Below are 20,701 nucleotides of genomic sequence, written 5' to 3'. Positions count from 1 at the left end.
GGAAGGAGTACATTTAAAGGACTGAGAATATAGAATTTGTGAGTCACTGCTTCAAGGAAGAAGAGAGTTTTAATGAGGAGGTAGTAAGAATTGCCAAGTACTAAAGAAAGGGAAAAGAGAAAAAAAAAATTAAGAAGAGTCCATTGGATTATCAAACAGGACTTGTGAAATTTGTGTCTTGTGGCCATGAATTTGTGACATATTGATAACTCGTCAGATCAGTTTTAAAAGTTAAGTGGGGATAACTGCCTGCACCCAGTTATTTTGGAGCTATGTATATATATATATTTTAAAGCTGTTTGGTTTGTGGTTTTCAAGATGCCGTTCTGACCCTGGGTGGTGTATCACAACAAGAACTAAGATATACAGTCTTTTTCTCCGTCGTGAAGGCTCTTCATTGTTAGCATTAAGGAAAACACAGTCCATCTAAGGTCAAGACATATTTTCAGTAGGAACTGGCAGTTTTTCACTCATTGGGTGGCTAACAAAGAATTTTCAGTGTCAGGACCAAGGGGGGTGGTCACTCTGCTCCAATGTTCAGGTAGCCAATGAGCTGAGTGCTGTGGTTGAAAAGGAATGGAGACCATCACTAACCACAGAGGGAAGATTTGTCAGGCCACGGCCCTGTGGGATTTTGTTTATTGGGGAATTTTGCAAACAACTCCCCTCAGACCAAACATTCAAGTAATTCAAGCTTGGAGATCATTTGGAAGGTGGTTCTGCAGAGGTGAGTTCTAAACTTCACAGGGTCTAGAGATCATCTGACCCAGGACCGCAGCCCAGGATCTATTCTTCTTTATAGTTATTACTGCTAGATACTCAACCAATTTCCAGCAAAGCAAGGGGTTCCCTACATCAAGCTAAAAGTAACTTTCTCTTAGAGCTATCTCAACTTTCTTAAATCGTGCATAATATCTACTGGCCAGTGTTTTTATTTTAGCACATTATACATGTTAACTTATTTAACCATCATCTGAACTCCAAGGATAAAAATCCACATACTAAAATAAATGCTATTTACTCTTCATAATTTTTAGATGAGGAAATTAAGGTATGGATTCGTTCTATAACCCCTAAGGTCAAGGGGTTTAAACTATGGTGGTTGTATTCCAGTGTTGGAGGTCATAACTGGTGTCAGAGAGAAAAAACTGTTTCTCTATCCATCTTAGGTTTGTTGGCTTGGACCTTGTAAATTGAATTAACAAGAGAAAAAAAAAAAGACAGGTTTATTAGAATCTGCACCTTGTATACACATGTGAGTACCCAGTAAAGAGTTAGAACTTGCACTTATATAACATCTTTTTTTTCCAATACCTTTATTTTATTTATTTTTATGTGGTGCTGAGGATCGAACCCAGCATCTTCCATGTGCTCGGTGAGTGCCCTACCTCTGAGCCACAGTCCCAGCCCCTATTTTTTTTATTAATTTTTATGTGATGCTGAGGATCGAACCAAGGGCCTTGCATGTGCTAGGTGAGCACTCTACCACTGAGCCACAGTCCCAGCCCCTTATACAGCATCTTAACAAAATCAACATGATTTAGAAGAGTACAAAACAAAGTAAAAGGACTTTGAGTTGTCTTTAGTGATTAACTCCAGCCTTCTCGGTAGAGAGGAGAGAGAGGATACCTTTAAAAATTTATGACCTGCTACTAGGCAAATAGTGGGAAGGCAAAGAGCTTTCTTGTAGCTGCTTCTTAATAATCCTCATGACAAGGTAGCATATTTGGGGTGACATATTCTGATACCCTTCACTGATTTGCTTTAATGTCTAATCCTTGCTACTTATTCAAATATTTGAAGACAGTTATTAGGGCTTCCCTAAGCATTCTTTCCCCAGGCTAACTGTTCCCAGTAGATGCAATCATTTTTCATGATTGCAGTCATGGTTGTGATCTTCTAGAAAAGCAGTTTAGTTTGTGGCATCTCCCTTAAAACGAGTGCTCAGAAGTGACTACAGACTTCACTCTGGTCTGACGTGCCCAGAATAGTGAACAGTGAGGAATCGTGCAATGCATAGATTCTAACATCAGCATGCAAGGGGAAAACTGAGTACAACCAAAATCACCCCTGAAAAAGCCTTTAACTCACTCACTCATAATGGAGCATATACACAATGTTCATATATGCTGTCTTGTACAGATATTATTAACATTTGAGAATTGCTATGATTTCAATATGAACTTGAAGCCCCAAAAGTCATGTGATAATAGTGGAATGCTTAGAATGAAATGCTTTGATTGTGAGAGTTATAACCTAATCAATGGGTTCATCAATTTGATGGGTTAATGATTTAATGGATTACTGGGTGGTAACCGTAGGCGGGTGGGGCATGGCTGGTAGATGTAGGTCACTTGGGATATGTACTTGGGGATTATGTTTAGCTCCTGGCTCCTCCCTCTTTCTCTGTTTCCTGGCTGCCTTGAGCTGAACAGCTTTGCTCCACCAAGCCTTCTAGATGACATCCTGCCCCACTTTGGGCCCAGAGCAATGGAATCAGCCAATCATGGGCTGAAAGCTCTGATACTGTGAGTCAATGTGAACTTTTCTACCTTTAAGTTATTCTTGTCAGGTATTTTGGCCATGAAGATGAAAAGCTGATGAACAGAAGAACCCCTATGTTGGGCTAAAGAAGAAAGGAAAGGAAAGTTGACATGCAGATGCCTTTACTCAAAACACTGCCTTTACAATAGTGATCAAATCCCAGTGATGGATGAGGAGTGGTGAGAAAGTACTCAATGGTTCTGTTTGTCTGCAGTATTACTTCATTCTGATTAAGTTTGAAGCTCTGTGACTTATAGGTATGTTCATTTCTGTTGCAGACAGCTGTCTTTTTTTCTCATGTGTGTTTTGGGTACCTTTGTTAAGGATCAGATGACTATCTCTATGTGGATTTGCTTCTGCATTCCATTCTGATACCATTATGTTCCATGGGTCAACATATCTGTTTTTATGTCAGTACCATGCAGTTCTTGTTACTATAGTTCTGTAGTATAGTTTGGAGTTGGGTATTGTGATGTGTGATGCCTACAGCATTTTGATTTTTTTTTTTCTTAAAATAGATTTGCCTATTCTGGGTCTTTTATTCTTCCATATGAATTTTAAGACTGTTATATTTTTTTTTAGTTAAGAATGTCATTGATATTTTGACAGGGATCACATTGAATCTGTAGATCACTTTCAGTAATATACCCATTTAACAATGATTAAATATTAATTCTGCTACTTGGGAACATGGGAGGTATTGCTCTCTTCTAGGGTCTTCTTCTATTTCTTTCTTCAGTGTTCTGTAATTTTTACTTCCTTGGTTAGATTTATTTCTGGATATTTTATTTATTTGTTTATTTGTTTATTTTTGAGGTTATTGTGAATGGAATCTTTTTTCTTGATTTCCTTTTCCATGAGTTCATTATTGGTATATAGGAAAGCTATTGACTTTTGTATGTTGATTTTGTGTCCCACTACTTTTCTGAATTTGTTTATTTGCTCTAGAAGTCTCCTAGTGAAGCTTTTTGAATCTTCCAAGTGTAGGACCATCTGTAAACAGCAATAATTTGAATTCTTCCTTTTCTATTCATATCCTTTCATTTTTTTTCTCTTGCCTAATTTCTCTAAAATTTCAAGTACTTGTATTGAATAGGAGTGGTAAGAGTGAACATTTTTGTCTTGTTTCAGATTTTAGAGGAAATGCTTTCTGCTTTTTCTTATTTAATGTAATGTTGACTTTGGGCTTCTTGTATGCAGACTTTATGATGTTGAGGTAAGTTCCTTCTCTCCTTAGTTTCTTCAGTGTTTTTAATCATGAACTCATTCTGAGTTTTGTCAAGGGCTTTCTCTGCATCTATTGAGATTGAGATGACTCTGTTGATTTTTTTTGTCCTTAGATCTATTTAAATCAATGTATTGATTTGCATATGTTCAACCATCCTTGTATCCCTGGAATGAAACCAACTTGGTCATGATTTGCTGATATTTTATTAACAATTTTTGCATCTATGTTTATGAAGAATATTGGTCTACAGTTTTCTTTCTTGCTATGTCCTTATCTGCTTTAAAAGAGTGTGGATATCAAACACAGGGCTTCACACATGATGGGCAAGTGCTCTATTACTGAACCCTAGAGCCACAAATTGGTTCTTGTCAGGCAAAATTCTTATTCTTTATAGAGATACACAATATATCTGTGGTATTAAAATTTCTTGTGTAGCAAAAGAAATAATCTGTGAGGTGAACAAGGAACCTACATCCTGAGAACAAATTTTTACCCCTCACACATCAGATAGAGCTCTAATCTCTAGGGTATATAAAGAGCTCAACAAGATAAGCATAAAAAAATAATAATCCAATCAATAAATGGGCCAAGGACCTGAACAGACACTTCTCAGGATATACAATCAATCAACAAATATATGAAAAATGCTCATCATCTCTAGCAATCAGAGAAATGCAAATTAAAACTACTCTAAGATACCATCTCACACCAGTAAGAGTGGCAGCTATTATGAAGACAAACAACAACAAGTGCTGGTGAGGATGCCGGGAAAAAGGTACACTCATACATTGCTGGTGGGACTGCAATTTGGTGCAGCCAATTTGGAAAGCAGTATGGAGATTTCTGGGAAATCTGGGAATGGAACCACCATTTGACCCAGCTATTCCTCTTCTCGGACTATACCCAAAGGACCTAAAAACAGCGTATTACAGGGACACAGCCACATCAATGATTATAGCAGCACAATTCACAATAGCTAAACTGTGGAGCCAACCTAGATGTGGCATTTATACACAATGGATTATTACTCAGCAATAAAAAAGAATAAGATCATAGCATTTGCAGGGAAATGGATGGTATTAGAGAAGATTATGCTAAATGAAGTTAGCCAATCCCAAAAAAACATATGCCAAATGTCTTCTCTGATATAAGGAGGGTGACTCAAAATGGGGTTGGGAGGGAGAGCAAGGGAGGAAGATTACCTGTAGATAGGGAATAGGGGTAGGAGGGAAAGGGAGGGAGAAGAGGAATAGCATGGATGGTGAAAGGAGACCCTCATCATTATACAAAATACATGTATGAAAATGTGAATTTGGTGTCAACATATATAATCAGAGATATGATAAATTATGGTATAATGGTGTATTAAGAATTGTAATGCAAAAATAAATTAAAAAAAAATAAAATTCCTTGTGAAATGTAATGATTTTGAAATTGTGTCTTAGAAAGGCTTCTTTTAAGGGGTAATAATGACAAAATGAGAAGTGTGTTTATCTGGCATTGCCCCTCGATTTGGATATTACACTAATGCAGTTCAAAATTGCATTTGTTTTTTCAACAGTCATACTGCATGCCTTCTAGGTTTAAATAAAATTCATCAGGTTTACAAAAGAAATTTGATTATTGGGTTATGATTGAACAGATAAAAATGTGTTTACCTGAAGTGGTTGATTTTACGTTGTAATATGTGGATAAATCTTAATGGTTAACCTTTGCACTTTGATTACTGAATAGAGGGCATGTTCAGCAAAGCAAAGCTGGAAAGTCTGTTCAGCAAATTGAGGGTCTTTAGCTTATAAACTGCACTGTGTGTTTTCACATAGAGGCAGGTGAGTTCAGTTGTCTTTGATTTCTGACTTAGGAGGCCATGTATTTCAACTCTGATCCTATACTAAGAAAAAAATTAAATCCCATGGCCTTGATTAGTTTCAGCAAAAGATCTCCAAGATATATTTCAACTGCATCATTACCACCACCAGAAAATAAATAAGCTCAAAGCTCCCACTCTATTGAGGAGAAAAGGAAGAAGCTATACCTGTATGTTTGTTTGCAAAGAATGGAACATTTGGGTTTGCAGGTGTACTCATGATTTTTTGTGGTTGTATAATTATTTCCTCCCTCACTAGTTGACACTTGACACCTGGTACCCAAATTTGTTTTCAGAGGAGAAGCTGTACAGGACAGGAAAAATACAATTTACATACTCAAATAAAAATTAGCTGGAAGATAATATGACTCAAGAAGGGTTTGGAGGAGAAGGCAGATTAACATAAAAGCTAAATTTCTCTATAAAAGAATGTGATGCATTTACCCTGTCCCCTCCTCTGGTGAAGGACGAGGAAGAGAGAATAAGACAAAATTGGGATGAGCTCTTGTAGCTACAATTTAAAGAGAAAAAGGGTAGCTGGATAAAATGGCCATGCCATTATTTTTAAATAACCTCAGTGTCTATCTTCCAAGACTCAGTGGTAAATTATAATCCCTCCTTCATTATCTATCATTTTAGTATATTATTTTAAAATGAAAAACATTTCAAGTAATTATAACAGACATTTATGTGTGCACTAAGACAGAACAGATGTTAATGTTTTGTATATTTGCTTCAGATCTGTTTTTATTTTTAAAGTAAGCCCTACACATATAGCCCTATCTCCAGCTCTACCTCTTCCCCTTTTATTCTCTTCCAGAAGTAATTAATTTCCTAAGATGAGTGGATGTCCTTATCAGGGTTTTCTTTAGAAAAAATATATTTATTATGTCTTTATGTGTATATATATGTTTATATTTGTTTGCAACATTCATACTTTTTTTGTATTTAAATTTTTACATAAATGTTTCTGAACATTTTGTATGGTTGATATAAAAACTAACATGTTTATGTTTTTATGCAACTTGCTTCTTTCTCTCTATATTATGTATTTGAATTTCAGCTTTAGCCTTTGCTCACTGATGTAATTTCATTGTAATATTCATTATATGTACAAATTTCATTTATCCATTCTCCTGTTGAAAGAAGTTGAATTCTTTTTTTCTTTTTCTTTCTCTCTCTCTCTTATTTTCCTATTTTTAGCCTCCAAGCCTCTACCAGTAGAAGTAAAGAGGGAATCCCTGGACATACACATTTCTCTATTTCACAACACCCTTCAACTTGCCATAGCCATGTGGCCTAACTTATTATGTCTTTTATATTACCCTGTGCTTTGGGTAACTGTCTCCCAAGGGTCCGTGGGTTACAGGTTTGGTTTGCAGACCACGGTGCTATTGAGAGGTAGTGGAACCTTTAGGAGAGAGAATCTAGTGGGAGGCTTCCCAGTCATGGGGCTGGGGGAGGTTGCTTCAGATCTATTTTTTTTCAGATCTGGGGTTTTCCAGTCTTGCCTCGAAGGGGCTGATGGTACTCTAGCCCCTTCCAGTCCCTCTTTATTTCTTAGCTGGCATGAGGTGACATCTTTCCTCTACTATGTGCTTCCTGCCATGATGCTCCACCTCACCACAGGCCCCCAAACAACAGAACTGATTGATATATATACTGAAACCTCGAAAATGTGGGTCAAAATAAACCTTTTCTCCTACTAAGATGGTTATCTCAGGGATTTGTTATAGTTATGGGAAGCTAACAACATGTCCTGTTTGAGTGAAGCACCATGGTAAGCCCCAGAGCCCTAGGTCCTTCTCTAACTCTATGCAGTAACTCCCAAAAGGCTACCTTGTGTATATCTCCCCACCTCCTGAACTTCTTCCCTTTCCTTGAGTTTTCAAGGATATTCAATTTTTTAATGGTTCTTCTCCTCCTCCTCCTCCTTCTCTTCCTCTTTCTCCTCTTTCTCCTCCTCCTCTTCCTCTTTCTCCTCTTTCTCCTCCTCTTTCTCCTCCTCCTCTTCCTCTTTCTCCTCTTTCTCCTCCTCTTTCTCCTTCTCCTTTTCCTCTTTCTTCTCCTCCTCCTCCTCCTCCTCCTCCTCTTTCTCCTCCTCCTCCTCTTTCTCCTCTTTTTCCTCCTCTTCCTTCTCTTTCTCCTCCTCCTCCTCCTCTTTCTCCTCCTCCTCCTTCTTTTTTAAAAATTTTGGTTGCACTCTGAGGACACTGCCTGTCTTGAATCCTTTCATGTGCTGGTGGTTTTCTTCAAATTGAAAGTTGGGTGGTTAGCTTCCTTGCTTCTCATTGCAGTTTCCAGACCCTTCACTACACCACCATTCTTCAATAACAGATCTAACTTTCATCTCACCATACTCTACCCACAACTTCTGCCATGACAGTCACTCCAACACCTGGGTTATCCTCCGTGTCACAAAGACATTAAGTTCAATGCTTCTCAAATTTCAGTGACCATGTAAATATCAAGGGATCTTACTGAATTGTAGATTATGATTCAGTGGTCCAACACAGTGATATTCAAGCTGCTGAGTTACTCTTGAGTGGTAAAGTCCTAGATCACATCAGTCCAACAGTACCGCCATCTTCTTTTTGGGGAGGTTAATCACCACAGAGATGATCTTTCCAATACCCTGTACTTCAGGTCATGAGACCCATCTCCTCCCATAATTTTACTCAGTTCTACAACACTTTCATGATCTCAATGTTCAACTTTCTGTTCTCAAACTATCTCATCTTATCCTTCCAGCTTACTCTCTCCAGACCCCGAACCCAATTTTTAAACGCTACTGATTCACTTAAATCCATTGTCTATATGACCTTTTCACTATCCTACATTCCAATAATGTTCACTCTTTACTCTTTACCCAGATTAAATTCTGTGATCATAATCACTCTTTTGTATACGTGGCCATTTCTTCTTTGCCTTTCTCAATCTTCATCAAACTCACTTGATAAATGTCTCAAAGTTGGCTAATTACTATGCATTGCTTCTGCACATCTGCATCTGTACCCATCCTCCTAAAGGAAGACAGGAAAATGGTATTGACTATTGTACCATTGACTGATCTCATGTTAAATTCATGAGCATGAACTTAAAATGGAACTGGAATGCCACCTAGCAATTATAATATACATATATACATATATATATATATATATTTTAATTTTTTTTTCACGTATTCTATCTCCTCTCTTGAACTCTTCTAGATAATGATTTTGTGTTTCCTCCTTCCTCAGATCATTTTTGTTTTTATTTTTGTTTTGGTACTAGAGATTGAACTCAGGGACGTTTAACTACTGAGACACATCCCCAGCCCTTGTTTTGCTTTTTATTTAGAGACAGGGTCTCACTAAGTTGCTTAGAGCCTTGTTAAGTTACTTTAAACTTGCAATTCTTCTGCCTCAGCCTCCTGAGCCACTGGGATTACAGGTGTTGGCCACTGTGCCCAGCTCTTCCTCAGATCCACTTTCTCAGTTGATGACCTCACTTACTATTTTATGGAATTAGCAGGAATGATTGAACGCAAAATTCTACAAGTTCCCATTCTCACACACACCTGGCTGGGCCTCCCTAGTACTCTGCTCCTTCTGCCTACTCAAGGCCATTTCTTTCACAGTCTCCCCCACCTTGCTGCATCATTTCCCCTTCCATAATGCATTGCATCTTTTTTTCAACTTAAAGAATACTTTTTCTTTCATCTTAAAAAAATCAAAACATCTTCCCCATAGCCCTCATTCTGTATTCAGTATGAAGCAAACTCCTCAAAATGTTTTCCTGTATTAAGATTTCCAATTTCTCTTTCCCTAATAACTCTTTAAACCACTTCTGAGCTGGGTTTAGTGGAACACAACTGCAATCCCAGCAGCTTGGAAGGCTGAGGCAGGAGGATCCGGAGTTCAAAGCCAGCCTCAGTACCTTAGTGAGGCCCTAAGCAACTTAGCAAGACCCTGTCTTTAAATAAAATATGAAAAGGGCTGGAATGTGGTTCAGTGGTTAAGACCCCTGGGTTTATTCCCCAATACAACAAAACAAAAACAAAAACAAAAACAAAAAACCACTTCAGTAAAGCTTTTATCCCTTTGACATCTATAAATTGGAACTTTTTAAAACATATAACCAACATTAAACTTCTCTCTTTTTTTAAAAATTTTTTTTTAAAGAGAGAGAGAGAGAATTTTTTTAATATTTATTTTTTACTTTTGGCGGACACAACATCTTTGTTTTTGTAAGTGGTGTTGAGGATCGAACCTGGGCGGCACGCATGCCAGGCGAGAGCGCTACCGCTTGAGCCACATCCCCAGCCCCAACATTAAACTTCTCATTGTCTGCAAATGAAAAAGGTTTTGAAATATTGCTTAGTCACACAGAATGCAAAAAACCCAAACTATTAACTAAATATGAGCAATTGAAATACACATAACAGCTAATCACAAAGACATTTTCTAATTGATTTGCTTATTTATTTGTTCATTGACTTACTTTTTACTTTTTAATTTATTAGTTCACTCCACATTCCGCAATTGTCTCTGCCTTTTTTTCCCTTGCTCTTTGGCCTCACTCTTATCATTTTGAGGAAGTTATATGGGGCTTTCAGCTTCCCTCAGGCAACCACAGCATTTATCACACAGATAATTTATGGAACATTTCTGCCCTCCCTGCAAATCCTGAAACTACATATTTCATTGTTCTGCCTTATTTCTCTTATATTTTGCATATCCTTCTATACAGTGAGTCATCCAGCTTATTGTTTATTCTTTCTGCTTTTGCTTAAAATATGGGCATTATTTATTTATTATAATTATGGTCCACGTTATTAACTGTATGCATCAGTGATATTTCCATACATGCACACCACACGTGTACATTGATCTTGTCCCTTCACCCTTCTTCTATCCTTGTGTCCCTTCCCACTGGCACATTTCCATTCCCTAGTAATCTCTTTTCTACTTTAAATTGTCTCCCCCCACCCCCAGATTTCACTTATGAGAGAGAACATGTGACACTTTTCTTTCTTTCTGAATCTGGTTTGTTATGCTTAAGACAGTATCCCCCAGTTCCATCTATTTTGCAGCAAATAACAGGTGTTCATTCTTTGTGTATATATGCCATTTTCTTTATCCACTTATGTGTTCATGGGAAACTAGGCTGATTCTATATTTTAGCTACTGTGAATATTGCCATAACAAACAATATCACCAAGGTTGATCTTAAATTTGTAATCATCCTGCCTCAGCCTCCTGAGTTGCTGGGATTACCTGCACCACCATCGCAGGGTCTATTTTTAGTGTTTCAAGAAACATACTTACTGTTTTCCCTAGTACTGATATATTAATTTACTGTTCCATTAGCAGTATATATGGGTTCCTTATACATCCTTACCAATATTTGTTGTTGTTATTATTATTATTATTATTGATGATAGACATTGTAACTGAGGTGAGATGGTATCTCATTGTAATTTCGATTTGCATTTCCCTGATGGCTAATGATATTGAGCATTTTTCATTTATTTATTGGTAATTTGTATTTCTTCTTTTGAGAATAGTCTATTTAGCTCATTTGCAGTTGGATTTTTTGGGTAAGATTTCAGTGTTCTTTATGTAATCTGGATATTAACCTTTCAAGTGAATAGCTGGCAACTATTTTCTCTGACTGTGTAGGTTGTCTCTTCCCTCTGTTGATTGTTTCCTTTGCTTTGCAGAACCTTTTTAGTTTGACGTAATCCTATTTGTAAATTTTGCTTTTGTCTCTTATGCTTTTAGAGACCAATCCAGAAAATCATATCAGCTTTTGCCAATAAGTGGTCTGTTTTTATGGTAACATCATGTTTTTTGTGTTAATATGGTTTTTTTTTGGCGGGGGGATGCTGGGGATTGAACCCAGGGCCTTGTGCATATGAGTCAAGCACTCTACTAACTGAGCTATATCCCCAACTCCTTAATATGGTTCTGTAGTCTCTCCTGAAGTCAGGCTTTGGGAGGCTTCCAGCTTTGTTTTTCTTGCTCAAGACTTCTTTGGCTATTTGGGGGTCTTTTGTGCCTCCATAGGAATTTTAGAAACTTTTTCTAGTTCTATGAAGAATGTCACTGATATTTTGGATTGCCAAATGCTTTTTCTGTATCTATTGAGATGATTATGGAATTTTATTCTTCATTCTATTTATATGATGTATTGTCCTTATTAATTTGCATATGTTGAATCATTCTTGCATAATTGGAATGAAAACAACTTGATGATCACATATGAACTTCTTATATATGCTATTAAATTCAATTTGCTGAGTATTTTGCTGAGGATTTTTACATCTATGTTCATCAGGGCTATTGGTCACTAGTTTTCTTTTTTTGTTGTGTTCCTGCTATGTTGAATAATAGGTAACGCTGGCCTTGTAGAATGAGTTTGGAAGGTTTGCCTTCCTTTTAATTGTATAGGAGAGTTTGAGAAGCATTGATATTAGGTCTTCTTTAATGTCTGGCAAAATTCATCAGTGAAGCCATCTGGTCCTGGAATTTTCTTTGTTGAGAGAATTTTTATTACTGATTCCATCCCATTACTTGTGATTATTTTTTTCAGGGTTTTAATATCCTCTTGGATTCATTTTTAATAGATCATATGTGTTCAGAAATTTTTCCACTTCTTCTAGATTTTCAAACTTGTTCATAATAGGTTTTCAGAATAGTCCTTAATAGGATTTGAATTTTTGTGATATCAGTTTTAATATTTCTGTTTTCATCTCTCATTACATATTTGTGTCTTCTCTCCTTTTGGGGTGTTTAGTCTGGCTAAAGGTTTGTCAGTTTCTTTTATCTTTCCAAAGAACCAATTCTTTGTTTGATTTACCCTATTGTTCAGTTGGAGTTTATTTCAAATATTTCTGCTCTTATCTTTATTATTTCCTTTCCTCTACTGATTTTGGGTTTGATATATTCTTGCCTTTCTAAGAACTTGAGATGCATCCTTAGGTTGTTTATTTTGAAAGTTTTTGTTTTGTTTTGTTTTGTTTTCTGTGCTGGGGATGGAACCCTGGGTCCTGGAAGATGATATGTAAGCCCTTTATGACAACCACATCCCCAGCCTAAGTTGTTTTTTTTTTTTTTTGAATCTTTTTCTCTTTCTTTTTTTTTCTTCTTCTTTTTTAAGATAGGTACTTATTGCTATAAACTTCCCCTTTAGTATTGCTTTTGCTGTATCCCACAGGTGTGGGGTATATTTTGATTCCATTTTTATTTGTTTCAAAGAACTTTTAAATTTCCTTCTGACTTCCCCAATGACTCACTGTTCAAGACTGAGTTATTCATTTTTTATATCTTTGTATGTATCTTTTTTTTTCTTGCTGTTAATTTAAAAGACATGCTGATGACAAGAATGTGTTTTCTGCTGCTGCTAGATGGCATTTTGTGTAAAAGTTTGCTTAGAACATTTGATGGTATAGTTTAACTCTGATGTTTATTTTTTTGTTGTTGTTGTTGTTGTTTTTGTTTGTTTATTTGTTTGGTCTGGGTTCTGTTTCCATTGGTGAAAGTAGGTACTGAAATTCCCCACTATTGGAGTATTAGAGTCCATCTTTCCCTTTAGGTTCCATAGTGTCTGTTTATGAATTTGAGCACTACGTTCTTAGGTGCATATACATTTATAATCATTACATTTCCTTGATCAATATATAGTGACCTTGTCTCTTTTTACTGTTTCTATCTTTAAAGTCTATTTTGTCAGATATAAGTATAGCTATTCTTGCTTTTTTAAAAGATTCCATTTCCTTGGAGAATCATTTTTCTATCTTTTTGTTTTCAGCCCTTGTGCATCCTTATTGGTGAGGTGAAACTCTTATGGGTCTTGTTTTTAATCTCCTCGCCAGTCGGTATCTTTAGATAATTAAAACCATTTACATTCAGAGTTATTAATGAAAGCTATGGACTTGTTTCTGTCATTTTATAGATGATTTTCTTGTCATTCTGAGTAGTTTTGGTTCATTTCTTCGTCTTTTATTTACCTTCATTTTTTGATGGATTACTGTATGGATTAATGTCTGATTCTCTTCCATTTCTCATTTGTGTATCTACTTTTCTAGTAGAATTTATACTTTCATATGCTATCATAATGGTAGGTATCTTCCTTTCACTCTGGATATAAGAATCCCTTAAGCATCTTTTGTAAGACTGGTCAGCTGTATTGAATTCCCTTAGTTTTTGCTTATTTTTCAAGGTCTTTAGTTCTTTTATGATTCTGAAGAATAGCCTTTTTTTGGGTGTAGAAATTTTGATTGGCAGTTATTTTTTCCAGGTCCTGCAATACATTATTTAATAGCTTCCTAGCCTGTAGGGTTTCTTTAGAGAAATTTACTGTAAGTCTGGGATCACCATTAAATGTAATTTGGCATTTTTTTCTTGAATATTTTAAAATTATTTCTTTGCCTTATATGCTTGACAGTTTGGATATAGCATGTTGAGCAGAGGATATTTTTAGGTCATGTCTATTTGGGGTTTTCTAGGCTCTTGTACCTTGGTGACAATGTCTTTCCCCAAACTAGGTAAGTTTTCTGCTATTATACCATTGCATAGGTTTTCTATAGCCTTAACATTTATTTCTTCCCTTCAAGTTTGCCAACAGGATGAGCATTTGATCTTTTAATGGTGCCCCAAATACCTTGTATGCTCTCTTCATTCTTTCTTATTTTTTAAAATTTCTATCTGCATGTAATATTTTGAAAGAACTGACACCAAACTCCAATATTCTTTCTTTCATTCGATCTAATCTGGTTTTGACACTTTCAACTGGATTTTAAAATTGGATTTATTGAGCTCTTTATTTCCAAGATTTCTGATTGATGCTTTTTTTTTTTTTTTTTTTTTTTGCCTCTCTCTTTGCTGAAGTTCTCATTCATATCCTGCATTGTCTTTCTAATTTCATTTAACTATTTCTTCTTTTGAAACTCACAGTGCTTTTTAAAAATCATTCTTTTGGATTTTTTAATCAGGAATTTTATCCACTTTTGTATTTTTAGAATTTGTCTCTAGAGAGTTATGATCTTTACAATTTAACTTATTTTGTTCATATTTCTTCATTTTCTTATTATGTCCCTATGTAAAGATTTGTACATCTGATGAAATGGATAACCTTCTTGCATTTATGGGATGAACTTCTTACTAAGTAGCTTTCTATCAAAGATATGTCTTTGGGTATTAGTTTGTTATGCAATGTTGGTTTTATTGCTAACTGGATACTGAGTATCTCCCTGTTGCTTCTTTGGCTGTGATTAGTCAGTTTGGGTATAGCACATACCATATCAGAGTTGGAAAAAACCCTTATCTCTGTGAGTTCCTCAAGAGTAGGGACACTCTACACTCTAAGTGCAATATAGATTGTGGACTGTATGGGGTGCACTATGTAACCCTATGTGGTTACTCCTATAATGGTAGTAGTTCCCCTTTGGGGAATAGGACTTCCTTAGGCACCATTATTATTGGCTCATTACTTGAGTGTCTGGTATTGCCTGCTCCAGGAGTGGTGAGGGGCTTGAAGCACTTGTTCTTTGAACAGATATTGGTGCAGGTCTTGGTGCTTCAAGGAGAAAAGTGAGGTGGGAATCACAGCACCCTCCCTGTGACACTAACATCCAGTCTTGTAAGCAGTGTGTGATCAAAGTGCAGGAACAACTAATTCCAGGACCCCTGGAATGGTGAAAGCAAATATTCTCTGTGGCATGCCCACCGAGGAATAGGACCTCAAACCCCACCCCCTATCCTTAGCTATGCACATCCAGGGACTAAACAATGGTCAGGGGCTTTTTCTCCCAAGTCTTTCAGTTATAGTACCTGCCAGGAATCACTCAGGAATGGGTCACCAATGGACCCAGGAAAAATTCTTCTTAGCTGAGATACACCCAGGAGAGAGCAGAATTGAAATGTGAATGGTGCTGGGCCGTTTCTCGTTAGAGTCTGCACTTTTTTTGACAAAAGCATAGCAGCATTGTTTGAAAGTAACTCAGCATGTCTCTGTGGTTGGGAAGCAGTGGAAGCTCAGAATTCTTTCTCCATTTTGTTAGCAAAAGGTGTCTGCATGCAGCCCTGTGAGAGGCATGGTAAGAACCACTTGAACAAGTGCCACCAATCCTGGCATGCACAGGAAACCACACGTGACTGGACACATCTCTGGTTTTAAAGAGCAAGCATCTGGATCTCCTGGGTTTTCGGACAGCATCTTTTTCTCCCCTTAGTGTTATTATACCCGTTCTCCAGCGTGTAGCATACTCAGTGGGTTTTTAATCAGTGTCATTCTATTGAGCTAAGTCTGGCCTGGGAGGCAGCCACTGACTGAGCTAGTGCAGTGTAATACCTATGTTGTTCAAGAGATGGGAATAGGCAGGGATTTATGACCCCTAAAGTGGTCCAAATTCAGAGAATAGGTCACTTCCCAAGAATGCTCCTGACCACAGAATCCTGGATGTTTTCTAGAGATGGAGTGAATTCTTTTTCCAGTTGCCAGGCTACTGTGTGGATTTCAGATCTCTTATCTATTAGGCTGTCAGTTTGTAAGGGCCACAATTTTTTACAGCAGCTAGGATTGTCAGTATCTGCCTGGATTAGAGTTTGATGAAACTCTAACCATTGTGAAAGGGAGACTCCCCGTCCCCTGACTCTGGATGTCTTTTTGGAGGAGCAAGTAAGTATGTGGACATCTATTTGGCCTTCTGTCCTACAGAGAGATTCTTTAAAGGTCCTTCATTATCATGTGAATAAACAAGTGAATACACTTATTTCAAATTAGACTCAGCCATTTAACAATATCATGATTATCAACGTTTTATTGCATTTTTGCTTCATTCCCCATCTGGGTCCAATTTATATAATATTATTTCCTAGTGGATTGGGCTCCATCTTCTAAAACAGATGTGAGAATTGTCACTAAAAATTGCATTCTGTTGTTTAGTTATAGAGTGTTCATTTTAACTAATTTACTTAAGAATGAGAATGATTATTGCTATAGCGTGGATCTGGAGTATCTCCCAAAGGTCCACGTGGTAAAGACTTGGTCCTCAATGAGGTGCTACGGGAAGGTGTTGGGACCTTTAAGAGGTGGAACCAAATGGGAGATCACTGGGGGGTGTGCCCTTGAAGGGGATGATAGCACCCTGGCCTCTTCCTATTTTTCTTTATTGCTTCCTGGACACAGGATGAACAGTTTGCCCTGCCATGTGCTCCTGCCATGATGTGCTGCTTCACTGCAGACCCAAAGCAACAGAATCAACCGTCATGGACTGAAAACTCTGAAACTCTGAACCCAAACAAATCTTTCCTTTTGATTGCTCTCAGGTGTTCGTTATTGTGATGAGAAGTTAACTAACACAAGTATTTTCTATTGGGGTTCCATTGATTTGGAAAAAAAGATCTTGTTTTCTGGGAAGGAGCCATTAAAATTTCCTCTTTCGATGAAAACATTGCCTTGTGTCAGTATGGCTTTCTGGGTCAGTTCCATGTAAAGCCAAAGAACTGATGCCCGGAGTTGTAGACACACAAAGGGTTTTTAAATTCTTTATGGAACAACTCTTTGTGTGCCCCAGAAAATCATTACCATGAAACAGTTACAGAGTGCCTGGGACATCTAAAGAATTTTGAGAAGTTTACACAGTATATCTGATGTTTAAAAGGAAACACCTTTTTGTTATGTATTATGACATATGAATAAAATGTGTTTTACGGAAAATAGAGTTTTATTAACGGTGCTTTTATGTCATAGACCTTTATGCTGTAGATTTTTGCTCTGTGGCTTACATGTTTCTCTAGAGATCTGTGATTTGGGAGACCCTGGCCAAGATGGGATGTGCTTATACTTCTAGAATAGCCAAAATTTCCTTCTTTGTTTGCTATGGGGTCTCTGCAAGTCTTCAGATGTCTAGCACTTGGCACCTGTGAGGCTAGGAGGAGACAGGAGATAAACATATTTTGTGAAATGTGGTGTTAAGGTTTGGTAAGCACTGCTCTGCTGCCTTAGGGACTGAAATCCAGTCTTTTCTTTGGTGATCATTTACTCCATATGCAGAGGCATTTGCAGATAGCAGTCCCAGATGGCAAATTAAGGATGTTACCAGGGGCAAAGCTCTATGGGAGAGGACATTGATAAACAGAGAATAGACCTAATTGACTGACCAGTGGCCACTGAGCAGGAGAGGGTCTTGGTAAGGAGGCCAACAGGAGACTCACACAAACTCAACTGTGGGTTCACTCTGAATGCTCACAAACTTCAGTCAATTGTTGGCACACAGCCAATTGGCATCATTTCATACTCTTTCCTCCAGGCCTGGGCTGGGGAGAATAATGGAGCTGTATTTTAGATGCTTTATCCATGAATGATCAGGGCAACATTCATGCATAATAGATATCTGTGAAATCTCTTTTAGTCTTATTTTAAAAAAAACAAGAAAACGCATGTTCCATGTTAACTTTCTACTTAATATTCTATAAGCTATTAATTAACTAATTATCCACAAAATGCTATTTGTCTTTCAGAAATGTATTATTTAGAGTTCATATATAAATGTACATATGCATGGATATATGGCCATATAGCACATATATACATATGATGTAGTGTGTGTGTGCTTTGTATCCTGTTTATAAAATATCTCCTCAAGAGGCCAGTGTTTATGATGGAAAGTGGGATTAAACAGCCCAATATTCTTTAGTGCAAGATATGAGATACAGAGATGTGCAATTAACAAAGCACTGATTTCCTGGATAGAATCTTTATTTCATTGCTTGAGAGTAATTGTACATAGTAGAGGAAAAATAAAAACATTAGCTGTTAATGGTGAATACTATTTTAGGGTCGCTTAAATCAAGACAGTGCAGGTCAACTCAAGAAAGCTTCCTAAATATTCTCATATGAATGTGGCAGATTTCTATCCTTTTTCTTTTGGGGCAGAAAATTCAAAGGGGAAATTTTGTACTTCAAATGTCTCTCTATCATTCAGCCAAAAACTTTGAATATTTATTATGCACAAAACCATGTATCATACTAGGTGCTACTTACTAAAACTTTTCCCTTGGATCAAAAAATAATGGAGAGATAATGAGTACTAGAAATAAGAATATGCATTAAAATTAGGGCAAATCATTTTCAAATATTTCTTCAGTTAAATTAACCCTTAGTACCAGGAAAGTACATTTAATTGATAAGAACAACATATGGAAGTATAAATAATATACTAATATAACAATAAATAATAATATAAGAATCATAATGTGATAATTAAGAGCACCCCAAATCAATCAAGTTTAAATTCTGGGTCTGTCATTAACTTGGTGTGTGGCATTGGACCAGTCACCTATTCTCTCTGGACTCCTATTTGTAAGATGGCTACCATAATAATATCTATCTCATAGGATTATCCTAAGGACAACATGAATAAATTAATGTGTGAAGAGTACTTGGCTGAATATCAGTGTTATAATAGCCTTTAATAAATACTCCATACTCCTTCTTCTCTACATACTACTACTACGATGCTTGTACCATTTAATCATGAAAATTGAATCTTAAATGAAATTTGGCAAGAAAAATATAGATGGATAAAAAGAATGAGATGGTGAAAATAAAAATGTGGTTTCTATCTGGAAAAAAAAAAAAAAATAGACCCAGAAGCAAATGCTTAGTCTTGGAGGCATCAGAATGCAGCACTTTAGCCCTCAGTTTCTTCCTCGTGTCCATCATTTCTAAACCTCTCCAGAGACTTAGAGAATCCCTTGGTCCTCTGTGTTAAAAGAATCCAGTCAGCAGGAAATTGCTATTGGACCAGAACAGGAGAGTCTTATCCAAATTTTCCCCTCTGTGGCAAAGGAAGCTCATTCCTCTCAGGAGAGAATTTAGCCCTGTTATTCTATAAAAGAATCACATCTTTTGCAGAATCTCAAATTCCAAGGTCTTCATTACTACATTTCAAATTCAATAAAATTATGTTTAAAGATTTATCTCTTAGACAATAACATCAACATTTTCTCTACAATAGAAATGACCAACTGAAATCAACATTTTATGCAATCACACTGTTTTGGTTTTTATCATTTTTTTTTTTTTTAACTGAAATAGTGTGAAGACTGAATGTGTCGTCTCTGGAGATAAGACTAAGTTTAAAATTTAAATCTGGTCAATTCAATGACTACCTCTTCCAAGACTGTAATTAAACAGGAAGAATATCTTAGTCAACACTCTGAGATATGTACTATATATGCAGAATTTCCTGGTACCCTTCTGAGTTTGGTATTTCAGTGGGAAATTTTTATGTTTCAATATGTTCCAGTTTTTTTTGCCAACACTCATGTATCTGTCCCAGTGGAAGGAAAGGATAAAGCGGTTTGGAATATGAAGTAGGGCTTTGAGAGTTCTGATTTCAGTTGCCACTCACTTGGCAAATCTGTGTGACCAAAGGCAAGAGTCCCGACATCTGAGATGTTAGAGTGTTCACTGAATATAGTGGTGAGTTTGGACAACACAAACCATTGCCTATTGCTGTAGTGTTCTGATATTCTCAGTGTTGCCTTACATAACTCATATCTATTATAAAACACATCATTTATACTAGAGATCAATAAGCATATTACTGAGGTGATATTTTGGGCAATTATCATAAAAATTTAGTGAGTGACTTCTGTGTATGATATTAGGTTAAACATCTTACAGATATTTCTTCAGTTACATTAATCCTTAGAAAAATACTTTAAGGTAATTATTATTACACTCATTTTTCAGACTAGGAAACTGAGGCAAATAGAAGTTAAGAATAATGATGAAAACACATAGATGTTTATAGATATACATTGTTTTCTTCTTTTCAAATAGATTCTTTGATTTTTGGCTGACTACTTAGGATAAAGGCTGCCGTTCTAGCTTTTCATGCATTTAGGTGTTGTCATAAGGCTATCTTCTGTTCAATGGGGTTGTGCTTTCCATAGCCCAGTTGTGCCAGGGCAGTGTGGTAGGTTGTAGACAAGCCAAAAAATGGTGCCCAGAGACAGCATTGGAAGCATATGATTTATTAGGGAAAGCTTACAAGAGATCAATGA

This window comes from Callospermophilus lateralis, chromosome 13 (assembly GCF_048772815.1).
Source record: "Callospermophilus lateralis isolate mCalLat2 chromosome 13, mCalLat2.hap1, whole genome shotgun sequence".
Lineage (NCBI taxonomy): Eukaryota > Metazoa > Chordata > Mammalia > Rodentia > Sciuridae > Callospermophilus > Callospermophilus lateralis.
The sequence above is the reverse complement of the archived record's forward strand: the minus strand, read 5'-3'. Positions refer to the sequence as shown.